Raw genomic sequence first — 22,692 nt, forward strand, 5'->3', positions numbered from 1 at the left:
ACTTTCCGATTCACACCACCCCGTGATGTTTTTCTCACTCCTACTAGTGAATGTAAAGGTACACACCCATACAATGCGCACCACCCCACGATATTTTTCCGAAACCTATGCAACATTGCCCCTACATGTTTCCTGACCTCCCCATGCTGACCACCCCGTGGTGCTTTTCTCCATCCTACATTGCCACTCACTGCCTATGCTAATTGAGACACGGCGATTCACACAACCCCGTGATGGTTTTCTCACTCCTGCTTGTGAATGTAATGTTACACTCCCATACAATGCGCTCCACACCGCGATGTTTTTCAGAAACCTATCCTACATTGTCACTGCATGTTTCCTGACCTCCCCATGCTGACCACACTGTGGTGCTTTTCTCCAACCTACATTGCCACTCACTGCCTATCCTAATTCAGACCCTCTGATTCACACCACCCCGTGATGTTTTTCTCACTCCTACTAGTGAATGTAATGTTACACACCCATACAATGCGCACCAACCCGGGATGTTTTTCAGAAAACTATCATATTTGCCACTGCATTTTTCCTGACCTCCCCATGCTGACCACCCCGTGCTGCTTTTCTCCATCCTACATTGCCACTCACTGCCTCTCCTTATTCAGACCCTCCAATTCCCACAACCCCCTGATGTTTTTCTCCCTCCTACTAGTGAATGTAATGTTACACACCAATACAATTCGCACCACCACGCAATGATTTTCAGAAACCTATATTATATTGCCACTGCCTGTTTCCTGACCACCCCATGCTGACCACCCCGTGGTGCTTTTCTCCATCCTACATTGCCACTCTCTGTCTATACTAATGCAGACCCTGTGATTCACACCACCCTGTGATGTTTTTCTCACTCCTACTAGTGAATGCAATTTTACACCCCAATAAAATGCGGAACACCCCGCGATTTTATGCAGAAACCCATCCTACATTGCCACTGCATGTTTCCTGACCTCCCCATGCTGACAACCCCGTGCTGCTTTTCTCCATCCTACATTGCCACTCACTGCCTCTCCTTATTCAGACCCTCCAATTCCCACAACCCCCTGATGTTTTTCTCACACCTACTAGTGAATGTAATGTTACACAAGCATACACTGAACACCACCCTGCGATGTTTTTCACAAACCTATCGTACATTGCCAATGCATGTGTACTGACCCCCGATGCTGACCACCCCTTCGTGCTTTTCTCCATCCTACGTTGCCACTCACTGCCTATCCATATTCAGACCCTCCGATTCACAACTCCCCGTGGTTTTTCTCACTCCTACTAGTGAATGTAATGTTACACACCAATACAATTCGCACCACCCCGCAATGTTTTTCAGAAACCTATCTTACATTGCCACTGCCTGTTTACTGACCTTCCAATGCTGACCTCCCCATGGTCCTTTTCTCCATCCTACATTGCCACTCACTGTCTATCCTAATTCAGACCCTCCGATTTCCACCACCCCGTGATGTTTTTATCGCTCCTACTAGTGAATGCAATGTTACACACCCATACAATGCGCACCACCCCGCGATGTTTTTCCGAAACATATCCTACATTGCCACTGCATGTTTCTTGACCTCCCCATGCTGACCACCCCGTGGTGCTTTTCTCCATCCTACATTGCCCCTCACTGCCTATCCTAATTCGACCCTCTGATTCACACCACCCCGTGATGTTTTTCTCACTCCTTCTATTGAATGTAATTTTACACACACATACAATGCGCACCACCAGCGATGTTTTTCAGAAACCTATCTTACATTGCCACTGCATGTTTCCTGACCTCCCCATGCTGACCACCCCGTGGTGCTTTACTCCATCCTACATTGAGACTCACTGCCTATCCTAATTCAAAACCTCTGATTCACACCACCCCGTGATGTTTTTCTCACTCCTACTAGTGAATGTAATGTTACACACCCATACAATGCGCACCACCCCATGATGCTTTTCCGAAACCTATCCTATATTGCCAGTGCATGTTTCCTGACCTCCACATGCTGACCACCCCATGGTACTTTTCTCCATCCTACATTGACACTCACTGCCTATTCTAATTCAGATCTTCGGATACACTGCAGCCCGTGATGATTTTCTCACTCCTACTAGTGAATGTAATGTTACACACCCATACAATGCGCACCACCCCGCGATGTTTTTCATCAACCTATCCTACATTGCCATTGCTTGTGTCCTGACTCCCATGCTGACCACCCCTTGGTGCTTATCTCCGTTCTACATTGCCACTCACTGCCTAACCTAATTCAGACCCTCGGATTCACACCAGCCCGTGATGTTTTTCTCAGTCCTACTAGAGAATGTAATGTAACACACACATACAATGCGCACCACCCCGCGATGCTTTTCAGAAACCTATCCTATATTGCCACTGCATGTTTCCTGACCTCCCTATGCTGACCACCCTGTGGTGCTTATCTCCATCCTACATTGCCACTCACTACCTATCCTAATTTAGACTTTCCGATTCACACCACCCCGTGATGTTTTTCTCACTCCTACTAGTGAATGTAAAGGTACACACCCATACAATGCGCACCACCCCACGATATTTTTCCGAAACCTATGCAACATTGCCCCTACATGTTTCCTGACCTCCCCATGCTGACCACCCCGTGGTGCTTTTCTCCATCCTACATTGCCACTCACTGCCTATGCTAATTGAGACACGGCGATTCACACAACCCCGTGATGGTTTTCTCACTCCTGCTTGTGAATGTAATGTTACACTCCCATACAATGCGCTCCACACCGCGATGTTTTTCAGAAACCTATCCTACATTGTCACTGCATGTTTCCTGACCTCCCCATGCTGACCACACTGTGGTGCTTTTCTCCAACCTACATTGCCACTCACTGCCTATCCTAATTCAGACCCTCTGATTCACACCACCCCGTGATGTTTTTCTCACTCCTACTAGTGAATGTAATGTTACACACCCATACAATGCGCACCAACCCGGGATGTTTTTCAGAAAACTATCATATTTGCCACTGCATTTTTCCTGACCTCCCCATGCTGACCACCCCGTGCTGCTTTTCTCCATCCTACATTGCCACTCACTGCCTCTCCTTATTCAGACCCTCCAATTCCCACAACCCCCTGATGTTTTTCTCCCTCCTACTAGTGAATGTAATGTTACACACCAATACAATTCGCACCACCACGCAATGATTTTCAGAAACCTATATTATATTGCCACTGCCTGTTTCCTGACCCCCCCATGCTGACCACCCCGTGGTGCTTTTCTCCATCCTACATTGCCACTCTCTGTCTATACTAATGCAGACCCTGTGATTCACACCACCCTGTGATGTTTTTCTCACTCCTACTAGTGAATGCAATTTTACACCCCAATAAAATGCGGAACACCCCGCGATTTTATGCAGAAACCCATCCTACATTGCCACTGCATGTTTCCTGACCTCCCCATGCTGACAACCCCGTGCTGCTTTTCTCCATCCTACATTGCCACTCACTGCCTCTCCTTATTCAGACCCTCCAATTCCCACAACCCCCTGATGTTTTTCTCACACCTACTAGTGAATATAATGTTACACAAGCATACACTGAACACCACCCTGCGATGTTTTTCACAAACCTATCGTACATTGCCAATGCATGTGTACTGACCCCCGATGCTGACCACCCCTTCGTGCTTTTCTCCATCCTACGTTGCCACTCACTGCCTATCCATATTCAGACCCTCCGATTCACAACTCCCCGTGGTTTTTCTCACTCCTACTAGTGAATGTAATGTTACACACCAATACAATTCGCACCACCCCGCAATGTTTTTCAGAAACCTATCTTACATTGCCACTGCCTGTTTACTGACCTTCCAATGCTGACCTCCCCATGGTCCTTTTCTCCATCCTACATTGCCACTCACTGTCTATCCTAATTCAGACCCTCCGATTTCCACCACCCCGTGATGTTTTTATCGCTCCTACTAGTGAATGCAATGTTACACACCCATACAATGCGCACCACCCCGCGATGTTTTTCCGAAACATATCCTACATTGCCACTGCATGTTTCTTGACCTCCCCATGCTGACCACCCCGTGGTGCTTTTCTCCATCCTACATTGCCCCTCACTGCCTATCCTAATTCGACCCTCTGATTCACACCACCCCGTGATGTTTTTCTCACTCCTTCTATTGAATGTAATTTTACACACACATACAATGCGCACCACCAGCGATGTTTTTCAGAAACCTATCTTACATTGCCACTGCATGTTTCCTGACCTCCCCATGCTGACCACCCCGTGGTGCTTTACTCCATCCTACATTGCAACTCACTGCCTATCCTAATTAAGACCCTCCGATACACACCACCCCGTGATGTTTTTCTCACTCCCAATAATGAATGTAATGTAACACACATACAATGCACACCACCCCGCAATGTTTTTCAGAAACCTATACTACATTGCCACTGTATGTTCTTGAACTCCCAATGCTGACCACCCTGTGGTGCTTATCTCCATCCTACATTGCCACTCGTTGCCTATCCTAATTCAGACCCTCTGATTCAAACCACCCCGTGATGTTTTTCTCACTCCTACTAGTGAATGTAATGTTACACACCTATACAATGCGCACCACACTGCGATGTTTTTCAGAAACATATCCTACATTGCCACGGCATGTGTCCTGACCCCCCATGCTGACCACCCCTTGGTGCTTTTCTCCATCCTACATTGCAACTCAATGCCTATCCTTATTCAGACCCTCCGATTCTCACCACCCCGTGATGTGTTTCTCACTCCTACTAGTGAATGTAATGTTACACACCAATACAATTCGCACCAACCCGCAATGTTTTTCAGAATCCTATCTTACATTGCCACTGCCTGTTTCCTGACTTCCCCATGCTGACCACCCCGTGATGCTTTTCTCCATCCTACATTGCCACTCACTGTCTATCCTAATTCACACCCTCCGATTCACAACACCCCGTGATGTTTTTCTCACTCCTACTAGTGAATGTTATGTTACACCCCCATACAATGCGCATCACCCCGCGATGTTTTTCAGAAACCCATCCTACATTGCCAATGCATGTTTCCTGACCTCCCCATGCTGACCACCCCGTGGTGCTTTCCTCCATCCTACATTGCCACTCACTGCCTATCCTTATTCAGACACTCCAATTCACACCACCCCGTGATGTTTTTCTAACTCCTACTAGTGAATGTAATGTTACACACCCATACAATGCGCACCACGCCGCGATGTTTTTCAGAAAGCTATCCTACATTGCCACTGCATGTTTCCTGACCTCCCCATGCTGACCACCCCTTGGTGCTTTTCTCCGTCCTACATTGCCACTCACTGCCTATCCTAATTCAGACACTCCGATTCACACTACCCCGTGATGTTTTTCTCACTCCTACTAGTTAATGTAATGGTACACACCCATACAATGCGCACCACCCCGCGATGTTTTTCCGAAACCCACCTTACATTGCCACTGCATGTTTTCTGACCTCCACATGCAGACCTCCCCGGGGTGCTTTTCTCCATCCTACATTGCCACTCACTGTCTATGCTAATTGAGACACGGCGATTCACACAACCACGTGATGTTTTTCTCACTCCTACTAGTGAATGTAATGTTACACACCCATACAATGCGAACCACCCCGCGATGTTTTTCAGAAACCTATCTTACATTGCCATAGCCTGTTTCCTGACCTCCCCATGCTGACCACCCCGTGATGTTCTTCTCCATCCTACATTGCCACTCACTGTCTATCCTTACACAGACCCTCCGATACACACCACCCCGTGATGTTTTTCTCACTCCTACTAGTGAATGTAATGTTACAAACCCATACAATGTGGACCACCCCGTGATGTTTTTCAGAAACCTATCCTACATTGACACTGCATGTTTCCTGACTTCACCATGCTGACCACCCCGTGGTGCTTTTCTCCATCCTACATTGAGACTCACTGCCTATCCTAATTCAAAACCTCTGATTCACACCACCCCGTGATGTTTTTCTCACTCCTACTAGTGAATGTAATGTTACACACCCATACAATGCGCACCACCCCATGATGCTTTTCCGAAACCTATCCTATATTGCCAGTGCATGTTTCCTGACCTCCACATGCTGACCACCCCATGGTACTTTTCTCCATCCTACATTGACACTCACTGCCTATTCTAATTCAGATCTTCGGATACACTGCAGCCCGTGATGATTTTCTCACTCCTACTAGTGAATGTAATGTTACACACCCATACAATGCGCACCACCCCGCGATGTTTTTCATCAACCTATCCTACATTGCCATTGCTTGTGTCCTGACTCCCATGCTGACCACCCCTTGGTGCTTATCTCCGTTCTACATTGCCACTCACTGCCTAACCTAATTCAGACCCTCGGATTCACACCAGCCCGTGATGTTTTTCTCAGTCCTACTAGAGAATGTAATGTAACACACACATACAATGCGCACCACCCCGCGATGCTTTTCAGAAACCTATCCTATATTGCCACTGCATGTTTCCTGACCTCCCTATGCTGACCACCCTGTGGTGCTTATCTCCATCCTACATTGCCACTCACTACCTATCCTAATTTAGACTTTCCGATTCACACCACCCCGTGATGTTTTTCTCACTCCTAATAGTGAATGTAATGTTACACACCCATACAATGGGCACAACCTCTCGATGTTTTTCAGAAACCTATCTGACATTGCCACTGCATGTTTCCTGTCCTCCCCATGCTGACCACCTCATTGTGCTTTTCTCCACCCTACATTGCCACTCACTGAGACACGGCGATTCACACAACCACGTGATGTTTTTCTCACTCCTACTAGTGAATGTAATGTTACACACACATACAATTTGCACGGAACCACGATGTTTTCAGAAACCTATCCTACATTGTCACTGCATGTGCCCTGAACCCCCATGCTGACCACACCTTGGTGCTTTTCTCCATCCTACATGGCCACTCACTGCCTATCCTTATTCCACCCTCCGATTCACACCACCCCATGATGTTTTTCTCACTCCTACTAGTGAACGTAATGTAACAAACGCCCATAAAATGCCCACCACCCCGTGATGTTTTCCTCACTCCTACGAGTGAATGTAATGTTACACACCCATACAATGCGCACCACCCTGTGATGTTTTTCAGAAACCTATCTTACATTGCCACTGCGTATTTCCTGACCTCACCATGCTGACCACCCCGTGGTGCTTTTTTCCATCCTACATTGCCACTCACTGCCTATCCTAATTCATACAATGGGCACCACCCCGCGATGTTTTTCAGAAACCTATCCTACATTGCCATTGCATATTTCCTGACATCTCCATGCTGACCACCCCGTGGTGCTATTCTCCATCCTACATTGCCACTCACTGCCTATCCTAATTCAGACCCTCCAATTCACACCACCCCCTGATGTTTTTGTCACTCCTACTAGTGAATGTAATGTTACACACCCATACATTGTGCACCACCCCGCAATGTTTTTCAGAAACCTATCCTACATTACCGCAGCATGCTACCTAACCTCCCCATGCTGACCATCCCATGGTGCTTTTCTCCATCCTGCATTGCCCCTCAATGTAATGTTACACACCCATACAATGCGCACAACCCCACGATGTTTTTCAGAAATCTATCCTACATTGACACTGCATGCTTCCTGACTTCCCCATACTGACTACCCCATGGTGCTTTTCTCCATCCTATATTGCCACTCACTGCCTATCCTAATTCAGGCTCTCGGTTCCACAACACCCCTTGATTTTTTTCTCATGCGTACTAGTGAACGTAATGTTACACACCCATACAATGCGCACCAACGCGCGATGTTTTTCAGAATCCTATCCTACATTACCACTGCATGTTACCCGTACTCCCCATGCGCACCACCCCGTGGTGCTTTTCTCCATCCTACATTGCCACTCACTGCCTATGCTAATTGAGACACGGCGATTCACACCACCCCGTGATGTTTTTCTCACTCCTACTAGTGAATGCAATGTTACACACCCATACAATGCACACCACCCCGCGATGTTTTTCATCAACCTATCCTACATTGCCACAGCCTGTTTCCTGTCCTCCCCATGCTGACCACCCCGTGGTGTTCTTCTCCATCCTACATTGCCACTCACTTTCTATACTTACACAGACCCTCCGATACACACCACCCCTTGATGTTTTTCTCACTGCTACTAGTGAATGTAATGTTACAAACCCATACAATGTGCACCACCCCGCGATGTTTTTCAGAAACCTATCCTACATTGACACTGCATGTTTCCTGACCTCACCATGCTGACCACCCCGTGGTGCTTTTCTCCATCCTACATTGAGACTCACTGACTATCCTAATTCAAAACCTCTGATTGACACCACCCCGTGATGTTTTTCTCACTCCTACTAGTGAATGCAATGTTACACACCCATACAATGCACACCACCCCGCGATGTTTTTCATCAACCTATCCTACATTGCCATTGCTTGTGTCCTGACTCCCATGCTGACCACCCCTTGGTGCTTTTCTACATTCTACATTGCCACTCACTGCCTAACCTAATTCAGACCCTCTGATTCACACCAGCCCGTGATGTTTTTCTCAATCCTACTAGAGAATGTAATGTAACACACACATACAATGCGCACAACCCCGCGATGCTTTTCAGAAACCTATCCTATATTGCCACTGCATGTTTCCTGACCTCCCTATGCTGACCACCCTGTGGTGCTTATCTCCATCCTACATTGCCACTCTCTACCTATCCTAATTTAGACCTTCCGATTCACACCACCCCGTGATGTTTTTCTCACTCCTACTAGTGAATGTAATGTTACACACCCATACAATGCGCACCACCCCGCGATGTTTTTCAGAAACCTATCCCACATTGCCACTCGATGTTTCCTGACCTCCACATGCTCACCACCCCTTCGTGCTTTCCTACATCCTACCTTGCCACTCACTGCCTATCCTAATTCAGACCCTCCCATTGACACAACCCCGTGATGTTTTTCTCACTCCTACTACTGAAAGTAATGTTACACAGCCATACAATGGGCACCACGACGCGATGCTTTTCAGAAAACTATCTTACATTACCACTGCCTGTTTCCTGACCTCCCTATGCTGACCACCCCGTGGGGCTTTTCTACATCCTACATTTCCATTCACTGCCTATCCTAATTCAGACCCTCTGATTCACACCACCCCGTGATGTTTTTCTCACTCCTACTAGTGAATGTAATGTTACACACCCATACAATGCACACCACCCCGTGATGTTTTTCAGAAACCTATCCTACATTGACACTGCATGTTTCCTGACCTCCCCATGCTGACCACCCCGTGGCGCTTTTCTCCATCCTACATTGCCACTCACTGCCTATCCTTATTCAGACCCTCCGATTCACACCACCCCGTGATGTTTTTCTCACTCCTACTAGTGAATGTAATGTTACACACCCATACAACGCGCACCACACTGTGATGTTTTTCAGAAACCTATCTTACATTGCCACTGCGTATTTCCTGACCTCACCATGCTGACCACCCCGTGGTGCTTTTTTCCATCCTACATTGCCACTCACTGCCTATCCTAATTCAGACCCTCCGATTCACACCACCCCGTTATGTTTTTCTCACTCCTACTAGTGAATGTAATGTTACACACCCATACAATGCGCACCACCCCGCTATGTTTTTCAAAAACCTATCATACATTGCCCCTGCATGTTCCCTGACCTCCACATGCTAACCACCCCGTGGTGCTTTTCTCCATCCTACAATGCCACTCACTGCCTATCCTAATTAGGAACCTCCGAATCACACAACCCCGTGATGTTTTTCTCACTCCTAGTAGTAAATGTAATGTTACACACCCATACAATGCGCACCACCCTGCGATGTTTTTCCGAAACCCATCTTACATTGCCACTGCATGTTTTCTGACCTCCCGATGCAGACCTCCCCGTGGTGCTTTTCTCCCTCCCACATTGCCACTCACTGCCTATTCCAATTCAGACCCTCCGATTCACACCACCCCGTGATGTTTTTCTCACTCCTACTAGTGAATGTAATGTTACACACCCATACAATGGGCACCACCCCGCGATGTTTTTCAGAAACCTATCCTACATTGCCACTGATGTTTCCTGACCTCCACGGGCTGACCAACCCGTGGTGCTTTTCCCCATCCTACATTGCCAGTCACAACCTATCCTAATTCAGACCCTCCGATTCACACCACCCCGTGATATTTTTCGCACTACTACTAGTGAATGCAATGTTACACACCCATACAATGCGCACCACCCCGCGATGTTTACCAGAAACCTATCCTACATTGCCACTGCTTGTTTCCTGACCTCCCCATGCTGACCACCCCGTGGTGCTTTTCTCCATCCTACATTGCCACTCACTGCCCATCCTAATTCAGACCCTCCGATTCACAACACGCTGTGATGTTTTTCTCACTCCCACCAGTGAATGCAATGTTACACACACATACAATGCGCACCATGACGCTATGTTTTTCGGAAAACTATCCTACATTGACACTGCATGTTTCCTGACCTCCCCATGCTGACCACCCCGTGGTGCTTTTTTCCATCCTACATTGCCACTCACTGCCTATCCTAATTCAGACCCTCCGATTCACACCACCCCGTTATGTTTTTCTCACTCCTACTAGTGAATGTAATGTTACAGACCCATACAATGCGCACCACCCCACGATGTTTTTCAGAAACCTAACTTACATTGCCACAGCCTGTTTCCTGAACTCCCCATGCTGACCACCCCGTGGTGTTCTTCTCCATCCTACATTGCCACTCACTGTCTATCCTTACACAGACCCTCCGATACACACCACCCCGTGATGTTTTTCTCACTCCATCTAGTGAATGTAATGTTACAAACCCATACAATGTGCGCCACCATGCGATGCTTTTCAGAAACCTAACTTACATTGACACTGCATGTTTCCTGATCTCACCATGCTGACCACCCCGTGGTGCTTTTCTCCATCCTACATTGAGACTCACTGCCTATCCTAATTCAAAACCTCTGATTCACACCACCCCGTGATGTTTTTCTCACTCCTACTAGTGAATGCAATGTTACACACCCATACAATGCACACCACCACACGACGCTTTTCCGAAACCTATCCTACATTGCCACTGCATGTTTCCTGACCTCCACATGCTGACGACCCCATGGTGCTTTTCTCCATCCTACGTTGCCACTCACTGCCTATCCTAATTCAGACCCTCCGATTCACACCACCCCGTGATGTTTTTCTCACTCCTACAAGTGAATGCAATGTTACACACCCATACAATGCGCACCACCACGCTATGTTTTTCGGAAACCTATCCTACGTTGACACGGCATGTTTCCTGACCTCACCATGCAGACCACCCCGTGGTGCTTTTCCCCATCCTACATTGCCACTCACTGCCTATTCTAAGTCAGACCCTCAGATTGACACCACCCCGTGATGTTTTTCTCACTCCTACTAGTGAATGTAATGTTACACACCCATACAATGCACACCACCCCATTATGTTTTTCAGAAACCTATCCTACATTGCCACTGCATGTTTCCTGACCTCCCCATGCTGACCACCCCATGGTGCTTATCCCCATCCTACATTGCCACTCACTGCCTAATCTAATTCAGACCATCCGATTCACACCACCCCGTGATGTTTTTCTCACTCCTACTAGTGAATGTAATGTTACACACCAATACAATTTGCACCACCCCGCAATGCTTTTCAGAAACCTATCTTACATTGCCACTGCATGTTTTCTGACCTCCCCTTGCTGACCACCCCGTGGTGTTCTTCTCCATCCTACATTGCCACTCCCTGTTTATCCTTACACAGACCCTACTATTCACACCACCACGTGATGTTTTTCTCACTCCTACTAGTGAATGTAATGTTACACACCCATACAATGCACACCACCCCGCGATGCTGTTCCGAAACCTATCCTACATTGCCACTGCCTGTTTCCTGACCTTCACATGCTGACCACCCCGTGGTGTTCTTCTCCATCCTACATTGCCACTCACTGTTTATCCTTACACAGACCCTCCTATTCACACGATGGCGTGATGTTTTTCTCACTCCTACTAGTGAATGTAATGTTACACACCCATACAATGCACACCACCCCGCGATGCTGTTCCGAAACCTATCCTACATTGCCACTGCATGTTTCCTGACCTCCACATGCTGACCACCCCATGGTGCTTTTCTCCATCCTACATTGACACTCACTGCCTGTCCTAATTCAGATCTTCCGATACACTGCAGACCGTGATATTTTTCTCACTCCTACTAGTGAATGTAATGTTAAACACCCATACAATGCGCACCACCCCGCGATGTTTTTCATCAACCTATCCTACATGGCCATTTCATGTGTCCTGACTCCCATGCTGACCAACATTGGTGCTTTTCTCCATCCTACATTGCCACTAACTGCCTAACCTAATTGAGACTCTCCTATTCACACCACTCCGTGATGTTTTTCTCACTCCTACTAGTGAATGTAATGTCACACACCCATACAATGCGCACCACCCCACGATGTTTTTCAGAAACCTATCCTACATTGCCACTGCATGTTTCCTGACCTCCCCATGCTGACCACCCCTTGGTGCTTTTCTCCATCTTACATTGCCTCTCACTGCTTATCCTAACTCAGACACTCCGATTCACACCACCCCGTGATGTTTTTCTCACTCCTACTAGTGAATGTAATGTTACACACCAATACAATTTGCACCACCCCGAAATGCTTTTCAGAAACCTATCTTACATTGCCACAGCCTGTTACGTGACCTCCCCATGCTGACAACCCGTGGTGTTCTTCTCCATCCTACATTGCCACGCACTGCCTATCCTAATTCAGACCCTCCGATTCACACCACCCCGTGATGTTTTTCTCAATCCTACTGGTGAATGCAATGTTACACACCCATACAATGCACACAACCCCGTGATGTTTTTCCGAAACCTATCCTACATTGCCACTGCATGTTTCCTGACCTCCCCATGCTGACCACCCCATGGTGCTTTTCTCCATCCTACATTGCCACTCACTGCCTATCCTAATTCAGACCCTCCGATTCACTCCACCCCGTGATGTTTTTCTCACACCTACTAGTGAATGTAATGTTACACACCCATACAATGCGCACCACCCCGCGATGTTTTTCATCAACCTACCCCACATTGCCTTTGCATGTGTCCTGACTCCCATGCTGACCACCCCTTGGGGCTTTTCTCCATCCTACATTGCCACTAACTGCCTAACCTAATTCAGACACTCCTGTTCACACCACCCCGTGATGTTTTTCTCACTCCTACTAATGAATGTAATGTAACACACCCATACAATGCGCACCACCCCGCAATGTTTTTCATCAACCTATCCTACATTGCGATTTCATGTGTCCTGACTACCATGCTGACCAACCCTTGGTGCTTTTCTCCATCCTGCATTGCCACTATCTGCCTAACCTAATTGAGACTCTCCTATTCACACCACTCCGTGATGTTTTTCTCACTCCTACTAGTGAATGTAATGTCACACACCCATACAATGCGCACCACCCCACGATGTTTTTCAGAAACCTATCCTATATTGCCACTGCATGTTTCCTGACCTCCCCATGCTGACCACCCCTTGGTACTTTTCTCCATCCTACAATGCCTCTCACGGCCTATCCTAATTCAGACACTCCGATTCACACCACCCCGTGATGTTTTTCTCACGCCTACTAGTGAATGTAATGTTACACACCAATACAATTTGAACCACCCCGAAATGCTTTTCAGAAACCTATCTTACATTGCCACAGCCTGTTACGTGACCTCCCCATGCTGACCACCCGTGGTGTTCTTCTCCATCCTACACTTGCCACGCACTGCCTATCCTAATTCAGACCCTCCGATTCACACCACCCCGTGATGTTTTTCTCAATCCTACTGGTGAATGTAATGTTAAACACCCATACAATGCACACAACCCCGTGATGTTTTTCCGAAACCTATCCTACATTGCCACTGCATGTTTCCTGACCTCCCCATGCTGACCACCCCATGGTGCTTTTCTCCATCCTACATTGCCACTCACTGCCTATCCTAATTCAGACCCTCCGATTCACTCCACCCCGTGATGTTTTTCTCACACCTACTAGTGAATGTAATGTTACACACCCATACAATGAGCACCACCCCGCGATGTTTTTCATCAACCTACCCTACATTGCCATTGCATGTGTCCTGACTCCCATGCTGACCACCCCTTGGGGCTTTTCTCCATCCTACGTTGCCACTAACTGCCTAACCTAATTCAGACACTCCTATTCAAACCACCCCGTGATGTTTTTCTCACTCCTACTAGTGAATGTAATGTTACACACCCACACAATGCACACCACCCCGCGATGTTTTTCAGAAACCTATCCTACATGGCCAATGCATGTTTACTGACTTCCCTATGCTGACCACAACGTGGTGTTTATCTCCATCCTACATTGCCACTCACTACCTATCCTAATTTAGACCTTCCGATTCACACCACCCCGTGAAGTTTTTCTCACTCCTACTAGTGAATGTAATGTTACACACCCATACATTGCGCACCACCCCGCGATGTTTTTCAGAAACCTATCCCACATTGCTACTCGATGTTTCCTGACCTCCCCATGCTGACCACCCCTTAGGGCTTTTCTACATCCTACATTGCCACTCACTGCCTATCCTAATTCAGACCCTCCCATTCACACAACCCCGTGATGTTTTTCTCACTCCTACTACTGAACGTAATGTTACACACCCATACAATGCGCACCACCCCGCGATGTTTTTCAGAAACCTATCCTACAATGCCACTGATGTTTCCTTACCTCCACGTGCTGACCACCCCGTGGTGCTTTTCCCCATCCTACATTGCCAGTCACAACCTATCCTAATTCAGACCCTACGATTCACATCACCCCGTGATTTTTTTCTCACTACTACTAGTGAATGCAATGTTACACACCCATACAATGCGCACCACCCCACGATGTTTACCAGAAACCTATCCTACATTGCCACTGCTTGTTTCCTGACCTCCCCATGCTGACCACCCCGTGGTTCTTTTCTCAATCCTACATTGCCACTCACTATTTCAGACCCTCCGATTCACACCACCCTGTGAGGTTTTTCTCACTCCTACTAGGGAATGCAATGTTACACACCCATACAATGCGCACAACCCCGCGATGTTTTTCAGAAACCTATCTTACATTGCCACTGCATGTTTCCTGACCTCCCCATGCTGACCAACCCGTGGTGCTTATCCCCATCCTACATTGCCACTCACTGCCTAATCTAATTCAGACCATCCGATTCACACCACCCCGTGATGTTTTTCTCACTCCTACTAGTGAATGTAATGTTACACACCCATACAATGTGCACCACCCCGCAATGTTTTTCAGAAACCTATCTTACATTGCCACTGCATGTTTCCTGACCTCCCCATGCTGACCACCCCGTGGTGTTCTTCTCCATCCTACATTGCCACTCACTGTTTATCCTTACACAGACCCTCCTATTCACACGACCGCGTGATGTTTTTCTCACTCCTACTAGTGAATGTAATGTTACACACCCATACAATGCACAACACCCCGCGATGCTCTTCCGAAACCTATCCCACATTGCCACTGCCTGTTTCCTGACCTCCATATGCTGACCACCCCATGGTGCTTTTCTCCATCCTACATTGACACTCACTGCCTATCCTAATTCAGATCTTCCGATACACTGCAGCCCGTGATGTTTTTCTCACTCCTACTAGTGAATGTAATGTTACACACCCATACAATGCGCACCACCCCGCAATGTTTTTCATCAACCTATCCTACATTGCCATTTCATGTGTCCTGACTCCCATGCTGACCAACCCTTGGTGCTTTTCTCCATCCTGCATTGCCACTAACTGCCTAACCTAATTGAGACTCTCCTATTCACACCACTCCGTGATGTTTTTCTCACTCCTACTAGTGAATGTAATGTCACACACCCATACAATGCGCACCACCCCACGATGTTTTTCAGAAACCTATCTTACATTGCCACTGCATGTTTCCTGACCTCCCCATGCTGACCACCCCTTGGGGCTTTTCTCCATCCTACATTGCCACTAACTGCCTAACCTAATTCAGACACTCCTATTCACACCACCCCGTGATGTTTTTCTCACTCCTACTAGTGAATGTAATGTTACACACCCATACAATGCACACCACCCCGCGATGTTTTTCAGAAACCTATCCTACATGGCCACTGCATGTTTTCTGACCTTCCTATGCTGACCACCCCGTGGTGCTTATCTCCATCCTACATTGCCACTCACTACCTATCCTAATTTAGACCTTCCGATTCACACCACCCCGTGATGATTTTCTCACTCCTACTAGTGAATGTAATGTTACACACCCATACATTGCGCACCACCCCGCGATGTTTTTCAGAAACCTATCCCACATTGCTACTCGATGTTTCCTGACCTCCCCATGCTGACCACCCCTTAGGGCTTTTCTACATCCTACATTGCCACTCACTGCCTATCCTAATTCAGACCCTCCCATTCACACAACCCCGTGATGTTTTTCTCACTCCTACTACTGAACGTAATGTTACACACCCATACAATGCGCACCACCCCGCGATGTTTTTCAGAAACCTATCCTACATTGCCACTTATGTTTCCTTACCTCCACGTGCTGACCACCCCGTGGTGCTTTTCCCCATCCTACATTGCCAGTCACAACCTATCCTAATTCAGACCCTCCGATTCACATCAACCCGTGATTTTTTTCTCACTACTACTAGTGAATGCAATGTTACACACCCATATAATGCGAACCACCCCACGATGTTTACCAGAAACCTTTCCTACATTGCCACTGCTTGTTTCCTGACCTCCCCATGCTGACCACCCCGTGGTGCTTTTCTCAATCCTACATTGCTACTCACTGTCTATCCTAATTCAGACCCTCCTATTCACACCACCCTGTGAGGTTTTTCTCACTCCTACTAGGGAATGCAATGTTATACACCCATACAATGCGCACCACCCCGCGATGTTTTTCAGAAACCTATCCTACATTGCCACTGGATGTTTCCTGACATCCCCATGCTGACCACCCCTTTGTGCTTTTCTCCATCCTACGTTGCCACTCACTGCCTATCCTAATTCAGACCCTCCGATTCACACCACCCCGTGATGTTTTTCTCACTCCTACAAGTGAATGCAATGTTACACACCAATACAATGCGCACCACCACGCTATGTTTTTCGGAAAACTATCCTACATTGACACTGCATGTTTCCTGACCTCACCATGCAGACCACCCCGTGGTGCTTTTCCCCATCCTACATTGCCACTCACTGCCTGGCCTAATTCAAACACTCTGATTCACACCACCCCGTGATGTTTTTCTCACTCCTACTAGTGAATGTAATGTTACACACCCATACAATGTACACCACCCCGCGATGTTTTTCAGAAACCTATCCTACATTACCGCAGCATGCTTCCTAACCTCCCCATGCTGACCACCCCGTGGTGCTTTTCTCCATCCTACATTGCCACTCACCGCCTATCCTAATTCAGACCATCCGATTCACACCACCCCGTGATGTTTTTCTCACTCCTACTAGTGAATGTAAGGTTACACACCCATACAAAGCGCACCACCTCCCGATGTTTTTGAGAAACCTATCCTACATTGCCACTGCATGTTCCCTGACCTCCCCATGCTGACCACCCCATGGTGCTTTTCTCCATCCTACATTGCCACTCACTACCTATCCTAATTCAGACCCTCCGATTCACACCACCACGTGATGTTACTCTCACTCCTACTAGTGAATGTAATGTTACACAAAAATACAATTTGCACCACCCCGCAATGTTTTTCAGAAAACTATCTTACATTGCCACTGCATGTTTCCTGACCTCCCCATGCTGACCACCCCGTGGTGTTCTTCTCCATCCTACATTGCCACTCACTGTTTATCCTTACACAGACCCTCCTATTCACACGACCGCGTGATGTTTTTCTCACTCCTACTAGTGAATGTAATGTTACACACCCATACAATGCACACCACCCCGCGATACTGTTCCGAAACCTATCCTACATTGCCACTGCCTGTTTCCTGACCTCCACATGCTGACCACCCCATGGTGCTTTTCTCCATCCTACATTGACACTCACTGCTTATCCTAATTCAGATCTTCCGATACACTGCAGCCCGTGATGTTTTTCTCACTCCTACTAGTGAATGTAATGTTACACACCCATACAATGCGCACCACCCCGCGATGTTTTTCATCACCCTATCCTACATTGCCATTTCATGTGTCCTGACTCCCATGCTGACCAACCCTTGGTGCTTTTCTCCATCCTACATTGCCACTAACTGCCTAACCTAATTCAGACTCTCCTATTCACACCACTCCGTGATGTTTTTCTCACTCCTACTAGTGAATGTAATGTCACACACCCATACAATGCGCACCACCCCACGATGTTTTTCAGAAACCTATCCTACATTGCCACTGCATGTTTCCTCACCTCCCCATGCTGACCACCCCTTGGTGCTTTTCTCCACCCTACATTGCCTCTCACTGCCTATCCTAATTCAGACACTCCGATTCACACCACCCCGTGATGTTTTTCTCACTCCTACTAGTGAATGTAATGTTACACACGAATACAATTTGCACCACCCTGAAATGCTTTTCAGAAACCTATCTTACATTGCCACAGCCTGTTACGTGACCTCCCCATGCTGACCACCCCGTGGTGTTCTTCTCCATCCTACATTGCCACGCACTGCCTATCCTAATTCAGACCCTCCGATTCACACCACCCCGTGATGTTTTTCTCAATCCTACTGGTGAAGGTAATGTTACAAACCCATACAATGCACACAACCCCGTGATGTTTTTCAGAAACCTATCCTACATTGCCACTGCATGTTTCCTGACCTCCCCATGCTGACCACCCCATGGTGCTTTTCTCCAACCTACATTGCCACTCACTGCCTATCCTTATTCAGACCCTCCGATTCACACCACCCCGTGATGTTTTTCTCACTCCTACTAGTGAAGGTAATGTTACACACCCATACAATGCGCACCACCCCGCGATGTTTTTCATCAACCTACCCTACATTGCCATTGCATGTGTCCTGACTCCCATGCTGACCTCCCTTTGGGGATTTTCTCCATCCTACATTGCCACTAACTGCCTAACCTAATTCAGACACTCCTATTCACACCACCCCGTGATGTTTTTCTCACTCCTACTAGTGAATGTAATGTTACACACCCATACAATGCACACCACCCCGCGATGTTTTTCAGAAACCTATCCTACATGGCCACTGCATGTTTCCTGACCTCCCTATGCTGACCACCCCGTGGTGCTTATCCCCATACTACATTGCCACTCACTGCCTATCCTAATTCAGACCCTCCCATTCACACAACCCCGTGATGTTTTTCTCACTCCTACTACTGAACGTAATGTTACACACCCATACAATGCGCACCACCCCGCGATGTTTTTCAGAAACCTATCCTACATTGCCACTGATGTTTCCTTACCTCCACGTGCTGACCACCCCGTGGTGCTTTTCCCCATCCTACATTGCCAGTCACAACCTATCCTAATTCAGACCCTCCGATTCACATCAACCCGTGATTTTTTTCTCACTACTACTAGTGAATGCAATGTTACACACCCATATAATGCGAACCACCCCACGATGTTTACCAGAAACCTTTCCTACATTGCCACTGCTTGTTTCCTGACCTCCCCATGCTGACCACCCCGTGGTGCTTTTCTCAATCCTACATTGCTACTCACTGTCTATCCTAATTCAGACCCTCCTATTCACACCACCCTGTGAGGTTTTTCTCACTCCTACTAGGGAATGCAATGTTACACACCCATACAATGCGCACCACCCCGCGATGTTTTTCAGAAACCTATCCTACATTGCCACTGGATGTTTCCTGACATCCCCATGCTGACCACCCCTTTGTGCTTTTCTCCATCCTACGTTGCCACTCACTGCCTATCCTAATTCAGACCCTCCGATTCACACCACCCCGTGATGTTTTTCTCACTCCTACAAGTGAATGCAATGTTACACACCAATACAATGCGCACCACCACGCTATGTTTTTCGGAAAACTATCCTACATTGACACTGCATGTTTCCTGACCTCACCATGCAGACCACCCCGTGGTGCTTTTCCCCATCCTACATTGCCACTCACTGCCTGGCCTAATTCAAACACTCTGATTCACACCACCCCGTGATGTTTTTCTCACTCCTACTAGTGAATGTAATGTTACACACCCATACAATGTACACCACCCCGCGATGTTTTTCAGAAACCTATCCTACATTACCGCAGCATGCTTCCTAACCTCCCCATGCTGACCACCCCGTGGTGCTTTTCTCCATCCTACATTGCCACTCACCGCCTATCCTAATTCAGACCATCCGATTCACACCACCCCGTGATGTTTTTCTCACTCCTACTAGTGAATGTAAGGTTACACACCCATACAAAGCGCACCACCTCCCGATGTTTTTGAGAAACCTATCCTACATTGCCACTGCATGTTCCCTGACCTCCCCATGCTGACCACCCCATGGTGCTTTTCTCCATCCTACATTGCCACTCACTACCTATCCTAATTCAGACCCTCCGATTCACACCACCACGTGATGTTACTCTCACTCCTACTAGTGAATGTAATGTTACACAAAAATACAATTTGCACCACCCCGCAATGTTTTTCAGAAAACTATCTTACATTGCCACTGCATGTTTCCTGACCTCCCCATGCTGACCACCCCGTGGTGTTCTTCTCCATCCTACATTGCCACTCACTGTTTATCCTTACACAGACCCTCCTATTCACACGACCGCGTGATGTTTTTCTCACTCCTACTAGTGAATGTAATGTTACACACCCATACAATGCACACCACCCCGCGATACTGTTCCGAAACCTATCCTACATTGCCACTGCCTGTTTCCTGACCTCCACATGCTGACCACCCCATGGTGCTTTTCTCCATCCTACATTGACACTCACTGCTTATCCTAATTCAGATCTTCCGATACACTGCAGCCCGTGATGTTTTTCTCACTCCTACTAGTGAATGTAATGTTACACACCCATACAATGCGCACCACCCCGCGATGTTTTTCATCACCCTATCCTACATTGCCATTTCATGTGTCCTGACTCCCATGCTGACCAACCCTTGGTGCTTTTCTCCATCCTACATTGCCACTAACTGCCTAACCTAATTCAGACTCTCCTATTCACACCACTCCATGATGTTTTTCTCACTCCTACTAGTGAATGTAATGTCACACACCCATACAATGCGCACCACCCCACGATGTTTTTCAGAAACCTATCCTACATTGCCACTGCATGTTTCCTCACCTCCCCATGCTGACCACCCCTTGGTGCTTTTCTCCACCCTACATTGCCTCTCACTGCCTATCCTAATTCAGACACTCCGATTCACACCACCCCGTGATGTTTTTCTCACTCCTACTAGTGAATGTAATGTTACACACGAATACAATTTGCACCACCCTGAAATGCTTTTCAGAAACCTATCTTACATTGCCACAGCCTGTTACGTGACCTCCCCATGCTGACCACCCCGTGGTGTTCTTCTCCATCCTACATTGCCACGCACTGCCTATCCTAATTCAGACCCTCCGATTCACACCACCCCGTGATGTTTTTCTCAATCCTACTGGTGAAGGTAATGTTACAAACCCATACAATGCACACAACCCCGTGATGTTTTTCAGAAACCTATCCTACATTGCCACTGCATGTTTCCTGACCTCCCCATGCTGACCACCCCATGGTGCTTTTCTCCAACCTACATTGCCACTCACTGCCTATCCTTATTCAGACCCTCCGATTCACACCACCCCGTGATTTTTTTCTCACTCCTACTAGTGAAGGTAATGTTACACACCCATACAATGCGCACCACCCCGCGATGTTTTTCATCAACCTACCCTACATTGCCATTGCATGTGTCCTGACTCCCATGCTGACCTCCCTTTGGGGCTTTTCTCCATCCTACATTGCCACTAACTGCCTAACCTAATTCAGACACTCCTATTCACACCACCCCGTGATGTTTTTCTCACTCCTACTAGTGAATGTAATGTTACACACCCATACAATGCACACCACCCCGCGATGTTTTTCAGAAACCTATCCTACATGGCCACTGCATGTTTCCTGACCTCCCTATGCTGACAACCCCGTGGTGCTTATCCCCATACTACATTGCCACTCACTGCCTATCCTAATTCAGACCCTCCCATTCACACAACCCCGTGATGTTTTTCTCACTCCTACTACTGAACGTAATGTTACACACCCATACAATGCGCACCACCCCGCGATGTTTTTCAGAAACCTATCCTACATTGCCACTGATGTTTCCTGACCTCCACGTGCTGACCACCCCGTGGTG

The sequence above is a fragment of the Cavia porcellus genome, unplaced genomic scaffold (assembly GCF_034190915.1).
Source record: "Cavia porcellus strain 051 isolate PalLab524CR breed Dunkin Hartley unplaced genomic scaffold, mCavPor4.1 scaffold_22, whole genome shotgun sequence".
In the NCBI taxonomy this organism is placed as follows: Eukaryota; Metazoa; Chordata; class Mammalia; order Rodentia; family Caviidae; genus Cavia; species Cavia porcellus.